At 67.2% G+C, this 23,709-nt stretch overlaps 1 protein-coding gene across 5 annotated transcripts in view; it reads left to right on the top strand.

Moving 5' to 3' along the window:
- The first annotated feature begins 445 nt into the window (after window positions 1-445).
- Window positions 446-23,709, top strand: part of PTP4A3 (protein tyrosine phosphatase 4A3) — a 32,655-nt gene continuing 9,391 nt past the window's right edge. The window contains exon 1 of one of the 5 annotated variants that reach the window (XM_059168808.1): window positions 446-537. The gene's annotated coding sequence lies outside the window, so the exon portion shown is untranslated. Of the gene's footprint in view, window positions 538-16,715; window positions 16,953-16,988; window positions 17,091-18,093; window positions 18,214-18,874; window positions 18,898-23,709 lie in introns of those variants that run through there. The other 4 variants (XM_059168806.1, XM_059168809.1, XM_059168807.1 and 1 more) reach the window with 4 other exon arrangements.

Raw genomic sequence — 23,709 nt, 5'->3', positions numbered from 1 at the left:
TAGGAGCTCACTTCCAGAGGCCCCCCGTACATGAGACCCCAGTGCGGCCACTGGGTGACTGCTGTGCAGGCCCTATCCTTCCGGAAACCCCTCCCACGGATCTGGGGCTCAGCCCCATGGACAAGTGGGTAAGTCGAGGCACCTTAAGTTTCGTAAAACTGTTGGCCTCCGGACCTCTCCCGAGCTCGGGGCCCCTCCCCCTCCGTCCACACTGCCCGTCCATCCTCCCCCGGGGGCTCAAAGGAGCCGCAGTACATCCGCACTCCCAGCCTTTGGTAGCCTGCCCCCGCCAGGGGCCAAGGTCAGACCCCGGACCGCCCCCATGGCCACGCCCCTTTCCGTCTGGGCGGGGCCTCCCGGGCGCGCGCGCGCGCGCGCGCGACTGCAGCGTGGGGAGCGTTCCTATTGGGCCGCGCCGCCCACGTGACCCGACGGCGCGGCCCGCGCTCCCGGGGCCGGGGTCGCGCTTGCGCGCGCCGGCCCATGTGCACGCGCGCCCCCTGCCTCCGCCCGTCGAGCCGGCGCCGGGACCGCCAGGTCAGTCTCCTCGGCGCGCGCTCGGCGTGGGCGCGCGGCGCGGGCGCGTGGGGCCGTGGGCGCGCAGGCCGAGCGCGGCCGCCTCTTGCGCTGGGCGCGTCCCGGGACCCCGCGGCCTGGCTTGGCCGCCGCCGCTGCTGCTGCTGCGGGAACGCGGGCCTGGGCGCGGCCACGTGCAGGGCGCTGGAGGCCGGGCTCGGGGCCCAGCCCGTCGTTCCCCCCTTCCCCGGGGGCGTGCAGCGGGACGACCCCGGCCGGAAGAGCTGAGCCGGCTCCCGTGTCTGGGGGGGCGCGTGACCCCGTCCGCAGGTCGTCCTCCCGAAGTTGCGGCTCGGGGTTCTGGTGCGGCCCCGGTCCCTACTCTGCTTCCTCATCGGCGTGGTCCCGGGGGACCTGGTCTTCTCAGAACCCCAGGGGTTTCCCTGTCCTGCGGTAGGACGGGGAGGGCAGCCGACGTCCCCAGCCCATGTTCCCGGAGGCTGAGCTCTGCGGCCCGGCCCAGACCCTTGCCGGGGCTGGTAGCCTGGCAGTGCCTCCCCGAGCCCTGGCCCGCTGCGGAGCCGCGCCGGCAGCCTGGCGCCAGTGTCGCAGGGATTTCACAGGTGGCTCCGCGCGCGCGCCTGGGGCTCGGCTGGGCAGCTGCGGCTGGGACCGGCGGTGTGGCCAGCTGCGAGCCGGCAGAGCGCAGCCCCTGTGTGGTGTGGTGACCTCTCAGGCCGGCGCCTGGCCCGTTGGCTCTGGGAGAGCGGGCCTGAGGGTGGCAGGGGGTCCAGGCCAGCAGGTCACAGTGCCCGTGGCCACCCCAGCCTCTTCGCCAGGCCCTGCGCCTCGTCTCCTGGCCTGCGGGCTCTGTGGTCAGCTCCGCACCTGATAATGGGTTCGGACCAGAGCAGCCCGGGGGTGGGGACCAGATGGGGTCCGTGGAGGGGACCTGTGCTCTTCTTGCCCAGCGGCCTCTTCAGAGCTCCGTGCAGGTGACCTCATGTCCTCCCGTGAGGTTATTAACCCCATTTCTCAGATGAGGAGACTGAGGCCCAGTGCGGTGGAGTCAGGTCCATTTCCCCTGCAGATCTAACCAGGGCCTTGGTTTGCCCATCTGTGAAGTGGGTGCTGTTTGGCCCACCCTGCAGGCTGCTGTAAGGAGGCAACGGGAGAGGCTGAGTCTGGGCCTGAGGCCGGCATGGGTGTGTCTCCACGGCCCCCCCTCCCGGCCGCTCTTCAGGGAGAGAGGCTGCCCCTCAAGTGTCCCTAGGACGACCACTGCACCCCGTAATTACTCTGTGCACTTACTCTGTGCCAGGCCCCGTGCTGGGATCGGGTGGGTGTCGGGGGTGAGCCTCAGGACTCCACTGGCTGGAGGGGGACAGGGCAGGGCGTGTGCCCCTGTCCGAGTGCTCAGGGTGGTGGAGGAAGATGCCGGTGGTGAGCAGATGGGGCCTCCAGGCTGTCTCCTTGGCTTGCCGGCTCCTCTTTGCCCTTGCTGTCCTCCGGGACACCTTCCCTGACCTCCGGGACGGGGCTGGGGGCCCCAGCGAGTCTCCTCTGTCTCCTGCGTGCCAGCTTGACTTCCTGCCCACGTGGCTGGGAAGAGGTGCGCACCATCGGCCTTGGCCAAGCTGCTGTGAGCCCGCCCTGCTCCCCAGTGGGGTGCACTGGCAGCACACAGGCCTGTGCTAGGGGCCTTGGGGGCTCACATCCAGATGGGGACACTGTGCCTCACTGGCTGGTGGACCCGAGCAAGAGGTCAAGGAGAAAGGGCACGGGCATGTCCAGGCAGCGTTTGGCTGGAGGGGCAGAGCCGGGAGCGGCTGGGGCTATGGTTCCAGCGATGGCTGATGGTTTCCCAGAAACCTTGAACTTGCCGTTACCCAGAGGCTCCAAACCTCACTGTAGGCAGTCACCACACAGTGCACCGGGGCTTCTCCCCGCTGCCCGGCCCTAGCCTGTGCCCTCCGTCTGGGATGGCCTCCCCACCAGCTGCCTGGCATCCTGCCTCCACCCGGCCTCCCTTGCTGCTGTCACCTGCTCCCTGGAGTCCCTGCTATGCTGTACTGCCCCTCGGGGCTTTTCCCAGGGCCAGCAGGTACAACAGAGAAGGCGGAGCTAATCAGGAGGGCCTGGATTTAGTTTCTTCCCAGGAACCATTGCCTCGGCCCTCAGTTTCTGCATCTGTAGAATGGGAGCAAGGAGGTGTGGGGTCAGTCATGTGGGTGGACCGCACCCTGGCAGTCAGAAGGTGTGTGGGGAACACCACTTCCCTCCTTCCGACCTGGACCCTGGGTCTTCTTGTCAGGGGTAGGAGGGTTCTCATCACCTCACCCGTGGGGGGCAGGATCTCATTACCCGGGGGTGCCCCTCCACAGGGCCGGCACCTTTAGGGTCCCCGGGTGGTTTGGGATCCGGGTCAAAGCAGCCAGTCAGGCCTTCCTGTCTCCCTGGGCCAGCAAACTGGGGAGCCTACTGTGAGCCTGGCCCCGAGAGGCTGTGAGCCGGACTGCCCAAGCTGGAGGTCACCCGCGCAGGGTGACGCTCGCAGATGTGCTAGGAAGACATTGGATAGGGGTGAGGGCTGGCCGGTGGTGGGGAGGGGGACCCAGGAAGGGCCGGTGTCAGCTGTCAGACCTACGCCCGCCAGGCCCATCTCCCGCGGGAGGTCCCCAGGCCTCCAACACTGCCGACCCCTCTGTCCTGGGTCTTCTGGCCGCCGCCATTACGGTGCTCGTCCTGGGTGCCTGGCCTGAGCGCGGTGGGGTCTTGCATGGAGGCAGGACCGTGGAACGTCACCACAAGCCAGCAGCGGGGAGGGCCTGCGTCCCATGCTCAGGAAGTGTCTGCTGGGGGAGGGGCTGGGCTGGGAAGTTGGCTTCAGGGCCCCACTCTCCTTCTGGGTGACCCTTGGGGTGGGCGTCAGTGCCATAGTCTCCCAACACATGAGGGCTGGACCCGATCAGGGTCTGTCAGTGGGTCATCACCCCGGGTCCCTAGGTGCTCTTTGGGGGGCAGCACACGTGTCCCTCAGGACGTCTGGTGCCCCGAGCAGGCACTGTTGCTGGTGTGGGCAGACGGAAGGTAGGGAACTGGCCTCGCTCAGGTTCGGGGGAGCCGCGGAGTGTTCTAGAGCAGGGGTGGTGGGGTGGAGCGGAGCCTCGAGGGTCCGACTTCCCTGGGATATGGTCCCAGAAGTGGGAGCATCGGGAGGACGGCTCCCACCGTAGGGAGTCTGGGGTCTTGAGTGCTTAGCAGGGCACTGATGTGCTGGGATGGGGCTCTGAGCCCAGGATGTCAGGAGACGTGCTGCCGCAGGCCTCCGCAGTGTCCAGGCATGGCTACCGGAGCACACGTAGTCCAGGACAGGTCACGGGCTTCGGGCCAGTTCTGGTTCTCCTTAGGGCTCTCAGTTTCCGCAGACAGGGGGGCTCCGATCTGCCTTCTCCAGCTCCACCGTCCCCACAGCCCTTCCCGGGAGCGGCAGGAGCCCGTTCCCACGGCCTCTGTGGCCGCAGAGACCCCAAAGCCGGGGCTGGCCCAGCCGGTGGAGGCGGGCTGACAGGCAGGCGGCCCTGCCCTGTCCCCTTCCCATGGGGACTGGTGCTCCCAGCCGCTCTCCCGGCCCGGCGGCCCCTCTTGTGACTCAGGCTTCCCGGAAGAGGTGTGGGAGGGCGCCGAGGATTCCCCTCCGGCCACCCGCCCCGGGTTCCCCCGCTGCCTGCCTGTCCCATCCCTGCCCCGTGGCTACACGTGGTGGGCTTGACCTCTTCTGTGTCGCCCCGCCCCCAGAGGGCGCTCCTGATGGTGCCCCCCATCATCTGCTGGTGTGGGGACCCCAGCTCCCTCCTCACGCTCTGGCCCAGACCAGGGCCTGCCAAAGCAAACATCTCCCTGCTTTCATCTCCCTGCCGTGCTCAGCCGCGCCGCTCCTCTCGGGCTGCTCTCTGGCTGGCTGCCCAGTGGCCCGTCTGCTGGGAATGGCCGTGTGGAACTCAGGGGCTGTCTGGGGGTGCCTGGGGCGCTCCACGGTCGTCTCGCTGTCCTCTCCTCCCCTCCGCATGGTTTGGAGGAGCCCAGAGCCCTGGTCCCAGCTCTGCTGGTCTCTCTGGTGACCCGCGCCTGCCTCTGGGCTTCTTGAGCCTCAGTGTTCTTGTCTGGAGAATGGGGTGCTTGGAGCACACTGTGGACCTTGCAGCAGACTGGATGGGAGGTCAGGCTTGGTGGGGAAGCTCCAGCCACCCGAGCCTTGCTGCTGCTTCCTGCCCCGCGTCTGCTCTGTGCGACTGGGTCTCGCCCGGCTCTCCGCTCGCCCTCGCCAGGGGCCTGGGACCTGGGGAAGCGCGGCTGTTGGTGCCTTGGCTTCTTCAGCTGGCATGCTGGGCTCTCGGCGCCTGGGCGGGGTGGGCCGAGATAGCACCACCTGCCCTGGGGCTCACGTCTGGGGAGGGGTGACACTCGAACAGGTCCCTGACTGCATCATTGTGATTTAATCCAGATGTTGTGATGTTCCGTATAAAAACCCACACAGCCCAGGCAATCTCTGATGGCGGTGGGCTCCGAGCTCCTGGGCATCTCAGCTTGACTTCGTGGGAGCTGACCGCTCTGCATCTCACTTGAAACGGGCCGCTTTCCTGATGGTCCCCATGGACCCAGGTCTCTGGGTCTGGATGGACCCGAGCATGTTAGTCAGCGCCCACGCCCATCACCTCCATCTCGGCGGCTGTGATGTCGGCTGGAAGCTACTGGCCTGGCCTCACTTCCGCCTCCCTGTGCCCTGTGAGGGGCTGCCCAGGCCTGCACTGGCCCCTGGTGGGGAATGGGTGACGGCAGAGAGAGGTGGCCCTGACCCTGGGAGTGTGGGTGAGCAGGACAGCAGCGGCTTTCCTAGAGAGTGTGACCCTCCGAGTCTGAGGCTGTGGTAGATAGAAGGTAGGTAGGTAGAAGTCCAGGTGAGCTTCTGGGAGGAGGCAGCATCTGGCCCGGGGCATGAAGGATGCGGGCATCACAGTAGGATGGAGGGGCTCGGGCCGGAGTTAGCCAAGTCGCTGGGGCAGCTGCGTCGTCAGCCACACTCTGGGGCCTCCTCACAGCCAGCCGCTTCCCCAGGTGGGGGCTGCGTGTGTGGGTTGGAGGACCCTGCTCAGGGCAGCAGTGTGGGAGGTGTGCTGGGAGGGAAGGTGGCCTTGGCGGGGCTTGTGTGGTCCTTGCAGAGTGGCGTGGAGCCAGGACTGTCGGTCCCTCATTTACAGACGCGGAGCCTCCTTGTGTGTGTGGGGCGTGGGGAGCGGACCCCATTCCGGCACAGCCACCAGCTTGCGCTCCCCTCTCTGGCTTTTCCTTAGCTCTGAGGCGTGGCTGGGATGGCCTGCCGCCCCCCACTCCGCGGTGGGGTGAGAGCCTGACAGGGGCAGAGAGGAGGTCCTGCCTCAGGCCTTTGGTGTAACTCACCCACCCGTGCCTCAGTTTCCCCCTCTGTAAACGGGGGTAGGAACCCCTTTCGTGGGGATGTTGGGAAACGTAAGACAGGCAGTGGGTCCGGGCAGCCCGAGGCGCACAGTGCGTGCCCTGCTGATGGGTGACACAGCCTCCCCCGCCCCCGCACCGCTCTTCCTAGACCTCGGCGGCTGGGGTGTTCCCACGGCCGGGCAGCCGCAGGAAGCCAGCTGGAGGCCTTGCTTCCCTCCCCCCAGCCTCCCTGGCAGGAAGTCACCGGAAGGGCCGTCCCGAGGGGCCCCCAGGCCTGTGAGGACAGCCAGTGGCCGGGGGTCCCCGGTGGAGTGTAGGGGGCAGGGATGGACTGGGGCGGAGCTGGGGGCTCCCAGGCCCCCTGCGGCACGTGGGCTGGAGTGCGGGTGGAGCTGTCTATCAAGTGTGTCCGTCTGTCCGTCCAGCCTGTTTGCTACCCTTCCCCCTCCACGGGCCTCAGATGAGGCCCAGCATGGCTGTGGCCCACGAAGTCCCAGCCTCAGTCCTGGGGCGGGCTCTGAGCTGGTTGGGGAGGGGTGGGGTGGAGGGAGCCGCAGGAGGGGCCCCTAACCCAGGAGACAGGGGTGCGGGGTGCAGGTGGAGGCTGTGGCCTCTGGGAGCGTGGCTAAGGGGGTGGCTGTTGGGAGGGGAAGCAGAAGGGTGGGCAGGGTCTGGGGGCTGGATGGTGACTGTAGTGGTAGGGGCGGCCCGAGACCCTGTTCTCCTCACCCTCCCCTTCGAGACCCTTGGGTCAGCCGGCAGGTCTGGACATGCCTCCAGCAGGATCAGGGTCTGGGCTTCCGCCCCTTGGGACGTGCCCACTGCCTGGCCTGAGTGTGGCTGGCTGGGCCTGGGGACAGTTCCCACGGCCACTGCCAGCTGGGCCTGCCCAGCCTGAGGAAGGACGCTGACCCCAGTGGGCCCTTGGCCGCCTTGTGCCCGCCCGGCCTCCCGCCTTCAGGAGGAGCCTGGTGGGCTGGGGGTCCGGTGGCCCTGCCTGGCCTGCCATGGGGAGCAAGGGGCACCCCCGCCTGGTTTCTTCCTGTCTCCCCTGCGCTCTCACTGCGTTCCCCCCCGCCCCCGCCCCCCCCTCTGCCTCGGCAGGCTCTGTCCTGGGGTCTTGCAGGCAGGGTGAGCGTCTCCCCGACCCTTCCCTTCCCGTGAGGAAGTGAGCGTGAGAACCGGGGCTCTGGGCGGGCTCTGGGCTCCAGGAGCACCACGGCCGGGAGGCGTGGCCGTCAGCCGGTCCTGGGCGAGGCGGGATGTTCCAGCGGCGCCCGTGGGCTGAGGACAGGCGGTCGTGGGCCTGTCCCAGGAGGGTCACCGGCTGTTCCCGAGTGCCTCCTGCACACCAGGCCCACTAGTCTGTGACCTAGCCCCACAGCTGCCCTCCGGTGTGGGCAGCCGGTTTGTAGAGCCCGGGCTGCCCCCGGGTCTGAGCGTTGCTGGCCTCACCCCCTCCCGTGTGCCGAGGTACTAAAAAGTGTATAAAAGATGGTTTGCGGCGTGTGTGCCCAGGCCTGAGGGAGGCTGTGGAGGTGGGGGCCGGGGTCCTGGGGCCTGCTGAGAGGCCCTTGCAGTGGGAGAAGCTTGGACGGCTACTGGGAGGAGGGGGCGCTGGGCCAGGAGTCCAGAACCTGGGGAGGCTGGCCTGGGGACGGGGCTGGCCTCAGCTCTCCATGCTGTTCCTTCCTGGGTACAGCACACTCTGTTGACGGTGCAGGGCAAGGTGGGGCTCTCCACTTACCTCCCCTTCTGCAGGGGCTCCGCGTGGCCCCTGCATCAAGGGTAGAAGATTCTAGATGTGTGGGGCGATCTGCTTGGGCAGGGCTCCTTGATGGCTGAGAGCCTCTCGGTTGCTGGTGCTATGATTTGTGGGCGCCTGGCCCCAGGGTCCCTGCCAGGTTGCTGTGGCCAACTTTGTGGTCTTGCCTGCCATGAGCTTTTTTCTCTACGAGCTCCCTTGGCCCCAGAGCACAACCGTGGACGGCGTCCACCCGGAGCCCAGTGTCTGTGAGCCGGTGACGGACGGGGCCTTCGAGGAGGTGGGGTTGGGATGGGCAGGTGGAGCCAGGAGGGAGTCCCAGAGGGGAGGCCAAGGCCTGGCGACAGGACAGGATGCTCTGGGGACAGAGAGCGCCTGGCCCAGGGCACGGCAAGGGCAAAGGACTGGAGGCGAGACCGTACATGGCACGTCGTCGGGACAACAGGAGGGCGGGTGAGGCCAGAGCAGAGCGAGGAGGGGTGTGGGGGGACAGCAGCCGGTGGTGGGGCCCACGGGGGCGAGGGGACTTGGGCGTTTCCTTCGAAGTGGCGTGGGTGTCATCAGGGGCTTCAACCCTGAAGGACCGTGTCAGCGGGGTGACACCAGGTAGGGAGTGCGGGTCGGGGTACCCAGGACGCCAGGGTGGCGGCTGTCTCTGGGCAGACGCTCCCCAAACTCTCGGTGACCTCAGGGGCCCAGGCACTGCTGTCTCACTTGTCACTCCATGTGGCCTCTCCTGCCCCTGTTGGGGGTTCTGGGGAGTTTCTGTTTCCTCCTCTTGTGCTTGATTCTGTGACACCCCTCAATCTGGGGTTGCAAAGACCTGCCCCTCCCCGCCGCTGCCCTGCAGTGATTCTGAGAATGGGGGCCCGCCAGGGTCTGCCTTCCCCGGGGGGCATTTCCTGCGCTTCCCCGGCAGCCTGGGTCACCACCTTTCTGCTCCCGCCCTCCTGGCCTTCCCTCGGGCCGTGCCCTCCGCCTGACCCCCAGCCCATTTGCCCTTCTCAGGGGGAGCTCTCAAGACTCGAGGGGGCCAGCGTGTCCTTCGCTGTCCTGCAGGGTGTGGTCCAGCTGCTGGTGTGGGCAGGCCCACCCGCACAGGCTGTGTGTGGCTGGCCGACACGGGGGCCGTCGCACGGGGCCGGGTGGTGTCGCCCCGTAGAGTGTCGCTCGTCTCTTCTCTCCCCTCCTGTCCTGGTGCTGCTGCCGGCTGGGGTTCGCCTCTGAACCAGCCTTGCCTCCAGAACGAACGAACCTGCGGGCTGTGCTCACTCGACGCGCGGTGGCTGTGTCTGTAGCTTTTGAAGATGCTGTGACGAATCCCGGGGACCCCGCAGGGCCCCCTTTTACCTGGCTGGCTGCTGGGCCTTCTGTCCCTCCCCGGCCTGCTCAGCGCCCTCCACAGCCCACTGCGCCCCTGCTGGACCCAGGAGGGGACTGCCCAGGTGCTCCCCACCACCCCTCGCCCCTGTGCTGCCATGCCCACCCTCCTGACTGGACTCCCCCCCCAGGCCCTGCCACCCCCCATACCCTGTCTGCCCCTCCCTGGGTTTTTTCTCACACTTGGGTGCACGAGGGACCCCACTCGTTCTGCTGGGGAGAGGGTAAGCCTCCTGCCTCTGCGGTACCCCTGGGTCCTGGAAGCACGGGTGATTGTGGGTGTCCAGCCTTGCTGTCTGGACAGCGTACAGTCCCTGTGGGGGTTGGGGGGACAGACCCGCAAGTGACCCAGCTGTTCGTGAGCTGAGCATGGTCTCCACGTAGGGGAGCCAATAAAGGGGTGCAGCCCTGACCCCGGGACAACACGCTTGACCCTCGGAAGCGTGATGTGGAGATCGGGGAGCCACACCCCCAAGGCCACGTGGTGTGTGATTTTATGGACGTGGCAGGTCCGTGGAGATGTGCTCCCAAGTGGACAAGTGACTGCCAGCAGCTGGGCGGGCGGCGGGGGTGGGAGTGTCCGTGGGGACGGGGCAGGTCCACAAGAGGTGTGGGGCTGCTTGTTGGGGTGATGGAAATGTTTTGGGCGTAGGTAGTGGTGATGATCACACAACACCACGGAGATGCTAGAAAACGCCCGAGTGTCTGGTTTAAAATAGTTAAAATGGCCAATGTCACAGTCCATGAATTTTATCTCAGGAAAGCCATGGAGCCTGCTCCCCGCGCCGCAGAGTCTGGCCTGCACAGGTTCTCAGTTAAAGTCTGCAAAATAGGATTAGCCCGGCTCTGCCCCGGGGTGGCCGGCAGGGCTTAGAGAAGAGCGGGCAGCGGTGCTAGGACTGGCGGGCACTCAGCGAGCTCAGGAGCACGGCGTGGAGCCGGCCTTCCCCCCGGGGCAGTGCCCGGTGTTGGTGAGTCTGGTGGCGCGTGGGGCCTGCTTCGGACATGTCTCTCTTCTTGTGCAGTCTCCTGCCCTCCCTGCTTTGTGTCCCCTCCACTCCCGATCGTCCTGTCTGGGTGGGGAGGTGGGCACTGCTGTGGGGCTCCTACTGCTGGGAGTCTGCAGAGCACAGTTGGGTGCGGGCTCGGGGCCGTGCAGCCCCACACGGGCTCTGCACCCCTGGTCGTGCCCTGTCTGGAGCTCCTGGAGGAGCGGCTGAAGGGCCAGTCGCGGGAAGCGGACGGGACGCGGGCTCGGTCACTTTAAAGCAGGGGCTGGCTACAGCCCGGAGCTAATCCCTCCACCTGACCAAGGTGGGGGCCCCAGGCAGAGGACCAGGGGCTGGGGGTTCAGGGTGGCCTGGCCTGGGCTCCGCCTCCGTCTCTGTGTGGTGGTCCCCGCCCTGACCACCGGCCGGGCTCAGAGATGGGAGCCGCACAGAGGAGCTGGAGGCAGGGAGGCCTGGCCAGGAGCCTCTCCCACCCTCGCAGCTGGGACTGGGGCATGGGGCTGACCCAACCCGGTGTGTTGCTGAGGTTCTGGGAGGGGCCGTCTTTGCTGGTGCCTGGCGTCCAAAACATTCTGGAAACGTGCTGCCGGCTGCCCTGCCCCCGCCCCCCGTCCCAGGCCATCGCATCTATTGAGGAATAAAGGCTCTGGGACATTTTGCAGGAAAAAAAGCCCCTTCGGTGTCCCAAGGAAACCCCTGGGGGAATCCCCATTCTGAATGCAGGTCCTCCCACGGGGCTTAGAGTCCCCTCAGAGTCCCCCTGGGTGTCTGGCACAGAAGAATCATTCCAGGGGCTCAGGCAAGGCTGCTGGGAAGGGAAGTGTCCCTGCAGATCCCAGGAGAGCGGCCACCAGCAGCTCCATGAAGGAACAGCGTCCAGCGAACCCATCTTACCGATGAACAGACTGAGGCACAGAGACCCTCTGGGAGCTGTCAGGACCTGAGCAAGGGTGTGGGGCAGAGCCACACTGGGGTCGGGGTGATGGGAGGGAGCCCCTCCTGCTGGGCCCCTAGAGACCCCGCAGGGCCTGGGTTCGGGGAGGCCCCGCCTCAGAGTCTCCTGCGCTCCGTGGGCCTCAGGCTCCCACGGGTGGGACGGCCACGGGCACCCACGAGGTTGCGACGTTGCAGGGTGGACACAGCGCTGTGCATGGTGGGTGTCACGCTGGCTTCCCTGGGGGCCTGGGTCGTCGAGCCGTCCTGGGCTGCGTGTGCTCAGGGTTCGAGCTGCTGAAGAGCAGGAAGCGCCACTGTGGTTTCAGAGACGGGACACGGTTCTCCGTCCACCCAGGGATCCAGCCCGGGGCTCGGCACCCGGCGACCGCTGGAGATGCCGGCGGGGCTGACACGGAGCTGAGACGGCGGCAGCGCCGGGAAGAGAAAAGTAGCGGCGCGGGGCTCCCCACTGCCCTGGGGGTCTGCGGGCCCCTCTAGCGTGTGTCCTGGATGCAGCAACCTACCCCTCTTGCGCAGGTTCTCTGGGGGCGCCGGGGGGCTGTGTCTCGCTGCCAGGCTGGCCCAGAAATAGCCATGACCTTCCGCACCCAGCTTGGCAGCGCCCAGGGCTGTGAGGCCTACGTGCGCCCGGCAGAGTCCTCCCGGGGCGGTGGGGCCGGTTATTTTGGATGTGGCCTCCCGAGGCCAGGTCAGAACTCTTTCCCGTGGCTCCTGAAGGCCCCTCTGACGCGCGTCCACCAGGGTCTTGGCCAGCAGCCCTGGCCACCTCCGTGATCTTGCGACCCCTTCCCGCCCGCCTGACCCCTGGTGGCCTGTGTGCTGGGTAGGGGGGGTGCGGGGGCCTTGGTGATGGATGGAGGCGATGGGTGACGGGGCTTCCGGGAGCCCTGAGATCTGTTGGAGGGCCGGGCCTCGGTTTCCGGATCAGGGCTTGTTTTAAGGAGAAAACACAGCGGTAGTGCCCACCTGGGCTGGCTCAGCTGCGCATAGCTGTGGCCTCGGGCTAGTCAAGTCACTGACTGCATGGCCATAGCCTCAGTTTCCTAATCTGTGAAAAGGGCTGATGGCTTCCTTCAGCACTGCGTGGGGGATGAATGTGGGGAGGGGTCTGCGTGTGCAGGGGTCCTGGAGCCTTCCCCTGTTCTGCACTCCTGGGCACGCCCCTCGGGTGTGTGGGGGTGGTGAGCCGAGCCGCGCCGGCGCGTGGACCCACGTTCCAGCTGGGCCGCAGCCTCCTTTGCTGGCCCGGCTTCGGGTGCGGCGGTGAGCAGAAACGGCTAGCACGCCTGGATGCCGCAGGGGCCAGTTCCCCGGGGGCCGCCGGCTTCTGGGGCAGCTGTTGGCCATGTCCTGCCATGGGTCCAGGGTGGCTGCACGGGTACAGGGGACTGGCTGCTGCATCTGTGGGCAGAGCCCCCTCCCCTGAGGGTGCGGGGGGGTCCTATCCTGCCTCCTGGTTGGGACTGGGGCACAGCAGGTGCAGCGGGGGAGGGGCTGACCGCCTGTCTGGTGCCAGCTGTCTTCTGGCACCCTAGATCTCCCCCAGGACCTCCTTCTCATCCCCCTCGGGGATGCTGACCTTGCATGGTCCAGGGCCAGAGGACGAGCAAGAGCCGCTCCTCCCAGGGGAGGGGACTCAGGCGGGCGCAGCAAATGCCCCCCAGTACTGGGGGTGTCCTTAATGGAGCCTCCCCTCACAGGGGTGCCCCACCCCTGCCCCCCAGGCCACGGGACAACTCCGTGGGCACCGGGGGCATGTTGGGGGGCAGCTCTTGTTTTCCCCCCTTGAGAGGGTCTGTTATATCCAAGTTGTGCAGACGACCGAAAGGCCCAGGGAGGAGAAAAGGTGTGTGTGGGGGCACAGGCAGCCACACGGAGGACTTTCTCAGCTGTCGGGGTATCCCAGGGCGCACCCCGTGGGGCCTCCAGCTGGTTCCGGGGGGCAGAGACTTCCTCCTCTGGGAGGCCCCATGGACCATCCAGGAGGCCCATGCCACCACCCCGGTTCTGAGGACCCCAGGTGCCTTTTGCCCGTTGAGGGTCCGTGTGTGTGTGTGTGTGTGTGTGTGTGTGTGTGTGTGTGTGTGTGGCAGGGGGCATGGGAGTGGTTGGGCTCCACCTGGTGGACTGGGGAGGCCTGGGGCTCTCAGGACGGCAAGGACCGGGGGCCTCCTCTGGGCCTCCTGGGGCCTCTGCCTTCCTGGCAGGGGCTTGAGCTGGGGACTTGGTGGGTACAAGGACCTCTCAGGGGCCGTTGGCGCCAAGCGAATCCGTGAAGCTCCCGGCTCCTCTGGGACGCCGTGCCCATTCCGGAGGCTCGGGGGCATGGTGCCAGGAGTCGGCACCAGCCCAGAGGGGCCCAGGGGGAAAGCACTGGGGACCGTGGGTGCAGGCTAGGGCAGGCTTTCGAAGCTCTTCGTCCTGTTAGAATCGGAGCCTAGGAATTCCCAACCCAACACCGTATACTCCAGAGTAACGGGCTGTAGGCTGGAAACTGCTGCCAGATAACCAGACCTCCGGGACTGAGGCTCTGCAAGGCGGGGAGGCTGAGGGCAGGAGATGACCCCTGGGGACAGGGGGGTGCAGCAGGGCCTGCAGAACCCTGCTTCTAGCCTCCCGGGGCTCACCTGACTGTGTGTGCCAGTGCACGTGGTGGGGCCCCGTGGGGAGGGGGGATGCTTGGGAACCTGCCTTTCACCAACGGGGCAATATCGGACACGCAGATGAGTCCAGCTGTGTCCTTGCTAAGACAGGCGGGCTGGGGCCCGGGGAGGGGCAGTGATAGGCCCAGAGACCACAGTGGGAGGGCTCTGACCCTCTGGTTACTAAGGCAGGACACCGGGTCTCCCCATCCGTGCGAGGTCCCTGGCCGTGTGAGACTTCTGTAGTCTGACTTGGGAGTCTGGGCAGAGTCCTTCCAGGTCTAGTGGGAGATGGGGTATGGACCGGAGAACACAGACGATGTGGCGGGCCACCGGGCGGCATGGTGGCATAGGGGAACGGGGTCCCCACCCTCTTGGCACGGGCGTCTGGTCTGGACACCCACCGTGTGTGCCTTGACAGAGCTGCCCCTGGGCTGCCACACGGCTTCTCAGTCACACTAGGTCCTGCTGAACCTCTGGCTTGGCCGGTCGTCCTGTGCCGTCCTGTCTCCTCAGCGGGCCTGGGGGTCCACTCGTGGACGCTGACCCTCTGAAGTCTCTACCCTCCCTTGGGGAGATCTGAAGGGGGCTGGACGTGGCCCTGCCCTCCAGGGGTGGTCCAAGGTGCACATGGCCTCTGGGACTGGTCCAGAGAGGGGCGGGGCAGTGGAGGGAGGGCTGCGGGGGTGAGGAGAGGAGGGAGGGCTGCGGGGGTGAGGAGGGAGGGAGGGCTGCGGGGGTGAGGAGGGAGGGAGGGCTGCGGGGGTGAGGAGGGAGGGAGGGCTGCGGGGGTGAGGAGGGAGGGAGGGCTGCGGGGGTGAGGAGAGGAGGGAGGGCTGCGGGGGTGAGGAGGGAGGGAGGGCTGCGGGGGTGAGGAGGGAGGGAGGGCTGCGGGGGTGAGGAGAGGAGGGAGGGCTGCGGGGGTGAGGAGGGAGGGAGGGCTGCGGGGGTGAGGAGGGAGGGAGGGCTGCGGGGGTGAGGAGGGAGGGAGGGCTGCGGGGGTGAGGAGGGAGGGAGGGCTGCGGGGGTGAGGAGGGAGGGAGGGCTGCGGGGGTGAGGAGGGAGGGAGGGCTGCGGGGGTGAGGAGGGAGGGAGGGCTGCGGGGGTGAGGAGGGAGGGAGGGCTGCGGGGGTGAGGAGGGAGGGAGGGCTGCGGGGGTGAGGAGGGAGGGAGGGCTGCGGGGGTGAGGAGGGAGGGAGGGCTGCGGGGGTGAGGAGGGAGGGAGGGCTGCGGGGGTGAGGAGGGAGGGAGGGCTGCGGGGGTGAGGAGGGAGGGAGGGCTGCGGGGGTGAGGAGGGAGGGAGGGCTGCGGGGGTGAGGAGGGAGGGAGGGCTGCGGGGGTGAGGAGGGAGGGAGGGCTGCGGGGGTGAGGAGGGAGGGAGGGCTGCGGGGGTGAGGAGGGAGGGAGGGCTGCGGGGGTGAGGAGGGAGGGAGGGCTGCGGGGGTGAGGAGGGAGGGAGGGCTGCGGGGGTGAGGAGGGAGGGAGGGCTGCGGGGGTGAGGAGGGAGGGAGGGCTGCGGGGGTGAGGAGGGAGGGAGGGCTGCGGGGGTGAGGAGGGAGGGAGGGCTGCGGGGGTGAGGAGGGAGGGAGGGCTGCGGGGGTGAGGAGGGAGGGAGGGCTGCGGGGGTGAGGAGGGAGGGAGGGCTGCGGGGGTGAGGAGGGAGGGAGGGCTGCGGGGGTGAGGAGGGAGGGAGGGCTGCGGGGGTGAGGAGGGAGGGAGGGCTGCGGGGGGTGAGGAGAGGTTCATGCGGTGGGGCTGGGAGAGGTGGGAGGGAAGAGGGCCGCCAGATGGAGGCCCAGGCAGGGACAGGGACAGGGACAAAGGCCTGGGGGCCGGTGTGTGAGTCACAGCACCTGGCCGAGGCTGCCGCAGACCCAGCGGGCCAGCTGGGTGGCTAAGGGAGGGCTCTGGGGCCTGGCCAAGGCATGGGTCAAGGCCTGGGCCCTGGGCCACTGGGAAGGGGCTCTGTCTGGGGCGGGGTGGCCGGTGGGCAGCTGGCAGGTGCCTGGTGGGAACCAGAGAGGGGAGCGGTCTGTGGGCCGACGTCGGGACGGGCTGGTGGGGTAATGGGGCCGCCCTTCCGGGGCCAGCTGTGGAGGCTGTTCCTGCAGCTGCAGCTCGGGAGGAACCTGCTGCTCACCTGGCGGGGGGCAGGCCGGGGCAGGGACATCGGTGACCTCTCCGGGCAGGGCTGGCCTGGGCTACCACCCCCACCCCCATCCAGGGTCTGGGGAGAGGGCTTCATCCTTCCTGGTGCCATCCCCACTAGGGTAGCATCCTGGGGGGAGGAGGGACAAGTGACCCTGGGCCTCAGGGACAGGAGCACCCCTCCCCCACTGGTGGGGTTCCCTCTTCTTCCCTTCCTTGGTGTTTTTGTGGGGCCTTGAGGCCCCGGCCGGGGTGTGGTGGGCTCACTGGCCTGTTAGCCGGTTTCCCTGGCTTCCTTGTGGGGGAAACGGACAACAGGAAGACCTGAGGGCTGGGCCCGCGGGGGCCCTGGGGAAGCGTGGGCAGCTCTCCGGAGCCCGAGAGCAGTCTGGGGAGGGCCCTGGGGGGCTGCTGAGGTTGGGGGCAGCCTAGAGAGGGCTAGGTTGTTTCTGTGTGGGTGGGTTGGGGAGGTAGGGGTGCACTGAGTGCCCCCTCAGCAAGGGAAGGGTCCTGGAACCCCCTTCCCAACCTGCAGCAGGCAGTGGGGAGACAGGCCAGAGAACTGGGGAGCCCCAGGCTGTCCCCCTGACCCTCCACTCTGCCGGCTGCCAGGCTGGGCTGCCAGGCTGGGCTTCGGGGCCTTGGAAAGATCTCCAGGCTGGCTCTGCGCCCACTCCTCCAGCCCCCTCCCTCCCCCTCCTCCCCCTGCTCTGGCTGCCTTTGGATTCAGGGCCCTGGGGACTGCCTCCTGCAGCCCAGAGTCAGGCCCCGTGGGGGAGGGGGCTCTCCTGCCCACTGCTTCCTGGGACCAGGGTGCTCGCCTCAACCTCAGATCCCTGTCCCAGCCCCACTCCCCTGCTTCCAGGCAGCCCTGGGAGGGGGGAGTGCAGTGGGAGCCAAAGGCTGGCCTCGTCGGGGCTGCCCCAGCGTGCCCCCGCCTCCCTCCCGGCGCAGTTTACCGGCGATCAGGGGCCTTTGACGCGGGAGGGCGGGCAGCCCGGGCGGGGATAAAGCTGGGCGGGGGCGCGGCGCCCCAGGACTCCGGGACCGGGAAGGCGGGTGAGTGACCGCGGGCTCCCAGCAGCTCCTCGGTCCGGTGGGGAAGGTGGGGCTGGCGGAGGCCTGGGTGTGGCCATCCCTGGGGCAGACCTCAGAGCCGGGCGGCAGGGGTTCCCAGGCCTTTCTGCTCACACTCAGGTCAGCTGGAGCCTCAGTAGCTTCCTCTGTCGAAGTAGGGGCGGGTGACCCAGGGATGGACGCTTCTCCTTCCAGAGCCCGAGCTGTCCCGTATTGCTGTGCGCCCGGCCCGTGGCTCAGAGGAGGGTCCCTGGAACTGCTGGTCGGCTGCACTGTGGAGGGGCAACAATTTGTGGGGGGATGTCCCGGCCTGCCTCTTCTGCCTCCTCAGGGGAGTGGGGGAGGGATATGCAGGGCCCCACTGTGAACACAGTGCTCACATAGTTGATGATTTATTGCTGGCAGGGGAGTGAGAGGGGGTCCCGTGGGTCGTCACAGCATGGCCATAACAGCTGGTGTGGATGGGGCCCGTCCGAGGTCACCTGGTCATCAGGGGTCCTTGGTGGTGCTGGGGGGCTCACCCTCTGGCCAGGCAGCTGCTGGGTCCTGGGCTCGGCCTGGCCACTTGCTGAGATGCTGACTGTGACCACAGGCTGTGCCGCTCGGGGTGGGGCTGGGGGGCACCTGCAGACCCACTTCCTCCTTTGGTTTTTACAGCAGCCTGGAGCGGGGGCGGGGGCGGCGGTGGTGCTAAACCCCCTGATACAACAGGGATCTGTGGAGCTTCAGGGCTGCGGGGACCCCTCCCCAGCTAGTAAACGGAGGCACTTAGGGTCTGTTGGATCCCCAGAGTCTTTAGCCTGAAAGCGGGTTTTCTGCAGGTGGTAACTGTCGATGCCCTTATTAGACCGTCACTGGCCCCTGCCTTGGGTTTGAGTGACCCCCCCCTTGAGGCGTTTGGAAGTATCTGTGGCTTTCTAGGTTGGGTCACAATTGTGTGCAAAGCAGGAGCTGCTGGGCTCTGAGTTGAGGGCCTGGTGCCCCAGGAGGGGCACGCGGTGGGGGGCGGGGGAGGGTGGTATTTGCAGCCGGGCCTCTGGGCATCGACTTTGGCTGCTCCGAAGGCCTCGTGTTTACGAAACCGGGCCTGGGCCCAAGCTCGCACAGGTGGAGTTCGTGTGATTCATCGGGTGGAAGGGAAGGAGGAGCCCCGGGCTCAGCAGTGGGACGCCAGGCTTCTGGCAGCTCTGCTCCGCGTCTGTCCAGCCCCTGTGGAAAATGGGGTTCTGGTCTTTGGCTTCAGGTGGGGGTGTGTGCAGAGCTGGGGGTGATGGGGACATGGGGTGGGAAGTGGTTTCCAGAGTGGCAGCAGGAACAGGTGCTGGCGAGTCTGATGCCTTTCCCAGGTGGGGACCCTTGCCGTGTCCGTAGGGTGGGGCCCGCATCTCGGCCCAAAGGCCGCGGTGCCCGAGAGCCACTCCCAGTCTTGTTTCTGTCTGTGCAGTCCATTGCCTGAGCCCCACCCCAGATGGTGGGTTCCCTGAGGGTCGGGTCGTGAGGGTTCACTCACCCTTGGCCCCAGTGCTCTCAGCATGGGGCCCGGAGCAGAGAGGATGCTGGGTAGGGACACATAGGAATGAAAACTCAATGGGCAAAATCCCAGCAGTGAGGGCATCCAGGAGGACTTCCTGGTGGGGGGGATGAGGAGAGTCTGGGGGCCGCGCCTGGACACAGACGAGAGGGTGACTGGAGGCATGGATCCTACAGGCCCCCCCTCTGTCTCCTCCCACTTTTTTTTTTTAAAAGATTTTATTTATTTATTTGACACACAGAGAGATCACACGCAGGCAGAGAGGCAGGCAGAGGGGGAAGCAGGCTCCCCGCTGAGCAGAGAGCCCGACGCGGGGCTCGATCCCAGGACCCTGAGACCAGGACCTGAGGCTTTAACCCGCTGATCCACCCGGGTGCCCCATGCCTCCTCCCACTCGTAAGCTGAGGGTCGGAGGGCTGGGACCAGTGGGTCAGGCTGGAAAGTCAGAGCTTGGCTTGGGGCCATGGGGAGCCGCAGGCGGTGTATGAGCCGCAGCAGCGTGGGGCCATCATTGTATGTTCAGGTCTCGACGAAGGGGACTGGGGTGCTCACCAGGTGGGTGGGTGGAGGACGTGGGCCCTTGGTCCCGGGTTGGGTCTGGGGCTGGCGGTGGCACGTGCCCTCATGGAAGTGCCCACTGAGCTGCCCGCTGTGTCTCTCGATGCCCACCCTGGTGGGGAGAGCGGGCTGGCTGGTTAGAGGAGAGGAAGGGACACCCCCCGGGATCTCCATCCCCTGATGGGGGAGCAGGGTGTGTGGGTGTCCTTCAAGGGCAGCCCTGGGTCCCCCAGTTTGTGTCTCAGGTGGGGTCCTGAGCTCTCTGGGGGTCTTGGGGTACAGCACCCGAGATCGGGGAGGGAAGGGCGGTCCACGCTCTGGGGTGGGATCTCTGGTCTGTGCGCTTCTCAGGACGGAATCTGTGTTCCTGACATCGTCCCCGGAGGGCAGCCACTGTCCTTCTCCCTTGCAGATGAGGGACAGTAAGGGCCTGCGGTCGCTGGTCCGTGACCCCTCGCCTCGCAGTCTGAAGTGGAGGCTGAGGAAACAGGCTGCCTGGGGTCCCTGGGCGGGCGGGTGGTGGAAGGAAGTGCATGGTCAAGGCAGGGTGCAGGAGGGCCCAGGGGGCGGCGGCTGCTGTGTGGGGGTCGGGGGGAGGCAGTGCTCCCCCTGGCAGGAGAGCTAGCAGGGTGAAGCCGGAGCCCTGGTTCACCAGCCTCAGGGGTGGCTCAGGTGTGACCCAGGCAGCCTGGGAACGGATGGTGTCAGGAAATGCCCCTGTATGTGGCAGCTTAGGAAACTGAGGCACAGGGTGCCGTGAGGGGCGGGGTGACCCCTGGCTCAGGAGCGCTGCCTGCGTGTGGGGCACCCGTGGGCGCTGTCTGGGAGGTGGCTTCCCAGGGCAGGGGGCGGAGGGGTGGCCGGCAGCCCCATCTGGGGGGCTTGCTCCGGAGCGTGCTTTCCCCGCGTCTCTGGGCTCAGCCCCGTGCCGGGCGCGGGAGGGCTCAGTACTCGTAAATGGGCTGCACACGCCTGGTTCTCCTTCCCGCTTGGTGGGAGTCCTGAGGTCTGGAGCGGGAGTGGGCACACAGGTGGCCGAAGGCTCCCAGAGCCAGTGCAGGGCTCGGGTGGTGGTGCTGCCCTGGTCGGTGGTAGTGGGCGGGAGGTGGGGCTTCCGACAGAGGGGGCTGTCCGGGAGGTGCAGTCCACATGCTGTGGCCCATGTGTCACCATGGGTGTCACCGGCAGCCTGGCCATCAGGAGGGGCTTGCTGGGGCTGGGGGCAGGGTAGGTGCCCTAGCAGGGCACTGTCCCACAGCCACACAGGGGTTCTAGCCCTTATCTCGTACTGTCCCTTTGTCTTCTGGACACCCCAGCAAGGCAAGCCTCGTCGTGTCTGGTCACAGGCCTGGCTGCACCCCGACCCCTGAGCCTGAGTCCCGGCCCTGACCGTCCCAGCTTGGTGCTGCCCTGTGTGCAGCTGGCACCCGTGCCTGCTGTCCCTCCTGTGCTCACTCCTCCTGCCCTGCGTGTCCCTGCCACAGGTGCCCCTGAGGGGAGGGCCCGGGCCCTGCCAGGCGAGGCAGGGTGAGGCGGACAGCAGCTCGGAGAGGCGCCCTTTACTTCTGGTGCTTGCTGGGTGAGTGCTGTCCGGGCCGGGGGGTGCTCAGGCTAGGCCTGGCTGGCTCCCGATGGCCATTGGGTCCAGGAGACCCCTGCGGCCCGCCCAGCCGTGCTGTACCTGCCACTAACGACAGCTGGTGGGGAGTCCCGTGGCCTTACCCGCACTCTCAAGGTGCCCGCCCACGTGCCCGTCGGTCTCCGGTGGAGCTGGGGCCTGTCCCGGTAGCGCTGGTGGCTGACAGCCCTCGAGGGTGACCTTGGGGGGGGGTGCGCTCGGTTTGGGGAGTCAGCACCACGCCCCCCCGGGGCACCCTTAAAGCCACAGGTGTGGCGAGGCGGCCTGAGTGGGCCCAAGGGGCAGCCGCCATGGTTTGGGGAGCCTGCTCTCGGAGCAGGCCTCCACTCCGAGATCCTGGCGGGCGGAAGAGGTGCCCGCCCCAGTGCAAACCGAGGCCCGCTCCCCCCAGCTCTGCTTGCAGGTCGTAGCTGGGTGCCCCGTGACTGGCTGGGAGCTGGCACCAGCTCGGAAGGTGGCTTTCCTCCCTGGTGGCGTCTCCATCGGCAGCGGAGGCCACATGCCCCAGAGAGGGCAAGCCCTGGCCCCAGGTCGCCCGGGGAGTCAGGGCAGCCAGTCAAGCCCTGATGAGATTCCAGGCATCTGCAGCGCGCTGGGCTCCGCGCTGGGCTCCCCGCTGGCCGGCTGCTTCAGGAAAGCCTCCCCCGATCACCTGACCCTCCAGCGGGGCTGCCCTCGGGGCTACCCGCTGCGCTGGCTTAATCTGCTTGGAAGTCTTCCTCCCGCCGGTGCCCATCCCAGCTGCGGGCACTCAGCGGGCCCTGGAGGGGGGCCCCGATTACTCAGGGAGCTGCCTGAAGGCAGAGAGGTGCTGCCAAGGAGTAGTGAGCTCCCTGTCCCTGGAGGTGTGCGAGCTGGGGGACTGGGTGGCGGAGGTGACCTTCGAGTTCCCTCTGGACCTCAGGGGCTAAGATCCCATGATGGGTTCTGGACGTTTCCCAGATCTGGACCTCTGCCCAGAACGTTGGGTCATTTGTTCCTTCCATAAACAAGTAGGGAGCCCTTCTGGTGCCAGGCCCCGTGCGGAGGCAGCGTGGACTCGACAGCCTCCGTGTCCCTCCTTTGGGACGTGCCTTCCCTGGGGCTGGGACACTGCTCTAAAGGGCATGTGGCTGGAGGGAGAGGGGACAGGACAGGGATGGAGGGAAGGGAGGCGCCGTGCTTGGCCGTGGCGGGGCTGACCCTTAGTGCTGCTGGGTGCGGGGCGGGAGGGCTCTGGGAGGGTTTCCTAGGGGATCAGGGCGGGCTGGGCCGGCTCACGACTGCCCCCCCAACTGTGTGTGGACTTGGGCTCGCTCTGGGAGGATTCCAGGAACGGCTCCTGCTCTGATAAAAATAGACTTCTCCGAAGGGCTTGGGGTCTTGCCAGCTGCAGCAGGTGCCCCCCAGGCGTGGCCAGAGCGGGTGCCCCGGGCAAGGGGGGGGGGGACACTGTTGCCGGGGCTCAGGTCTATAGCCTGAGCAGCACGGTGTGCCCTATGTTTTGGATGCAGTGTCAAAGAGCTCGATGGGAAACTTTTACTGTGTACGAATGAGGATTCAGACTGGGGTGGGGGAAGCGGCTTGCCCAGAGGCCCTTTCTCCCAGAGGCCCAGAGTCGGCAAGAGCAGGGGCCTTTGCGGCTCAGTAAAACTCAGCCCCAACCGTGGTTCTTCTGCTTCCTGGCTGGGCGACTCGGGCGAGTCACGTAGCCTCTCTGATCTGTTGTGTTTTATCTGTACAATGTGGCCAAGGTGTCTCGTTCACGGCAGGCAGCGTCGGAGGGGACAGCTCCTCTGAAAGCAGTCGGGATGGGAGGTTGGCGGCGGTGGGGGCGCCGAGTGCCCAGAGATGGCCTTCAGGAAGGTGCTGCTGGAAGTGGGGAGCTAAGAGCCCTGAAATGGGAGTCCTGGCTTGACGCCCACGTTGGTGCCAGATGGAGGCATGAGGATAGGAGCCCTTGCCTTGGGTTCCTTGAGCTGAAGGGCAGACCACGTGGCCTGGTGAGGGTGGGCCTGTGTGTGGGGCTCCTGCGGGGCCTCCTTCCTGCCTGCCTGTCCAGCAGGGGCCACGCCATGGCTGATGCTTTCTGGGTGCGTGTGTGGGGATGAGCCTGGAGGGGGCTGTGCTCTGGCCTGGGCCCCTGCCAGCACACCCCTGCTCCCCACAGCCCTATGGCTCTGACTGCCGACTGCAGCGGCCAGGCTGGCTGGCTGGGCTCGGAGCCGCCTTCCAGCAAGGCAAGGCCTCCCGGGACCCTGTGTGCTGGGTCTTGTGTGCCCTGCTCCCCTGTCTTCCTAGGGCCCCCGGGCTGGCCAGAGCAGGCACAGTGTTGACTGTGATGCCAGGCTTGACTCTTGACGCCCATCTTCTGGGGGGCACTGCCTTCCTTACATGGCGCTCCCAGGAGGCAAAGCCGGGACCCTGCTGCTGGGGTCGGCTAGACCCTGGGGATGGCTCTACCTGGGAGCATTGCAGAGGGTCTCTTGGTGAAGGTGAGCGGGGTGTGGAGACAGCTCCATGGGTGACCCCGTGTGGGCTCTTAGCCCCAGGGCCTCAGTCTCCCCATGTGCACACAGCGAGGGGTGGGCAGGAGGATGGCGGGCTCCCCGGCGGTGGTGAGGGTTCAGTGAGGTGTGGTGTTGGGCACACAGAAACACAGGAAGGTGCTCAGGAGTCCTCCGGCCTGAGGCTGGAGAGCTGGGCAGGAGTCAAGCAGGCCAGGTGAGGGGTGCCTGGCCCTCAGCCGGTGGGCTTCGGCATCCCCAACCCACCTCTCTCTGGCAGCCTCTACTCCTCTGCCATGGAGACTTTGTCCTGCAGGCCTTTGCCTGTGCGGAGGTCCCCCAGCGCCCAGCCCTGGGTAGGCCCCCTCTGCTATGGGACCTCCTCCTGGCAGGGGTCATCGGGAGCCCCAGAGGGTGGTGGGGAGGGTGTGCCTAGGGCCGATGGTTTCCTGCGCTGATGTGCAGAGGCAGGAGGCAGGCGCCTGGGAGGCAGGGTCCCGCCCCGCGGTGGTCAGCCGCCTCCCC

The sequence above is a fragment of the Mustela lutreola genome, chromosome 3 (assembly GCF_030435805.1).
Source record: "Mustela lutreola isolate mMusLut2 chromosome 3, mMusLut2.pri, whole genome shotgun sequence".
In the NCBI taxonomy this organism is placed as follows: Eukaryota; Metazoa; Chordata; class Mammalia; order Carnivora; family Mustelidae; genus Mustela; species Mustela lutreola.
Note: the sequence above shows the minus strand (reverse complement) of the source record. Positions and strands in the feature narration are given on the sequence as shown.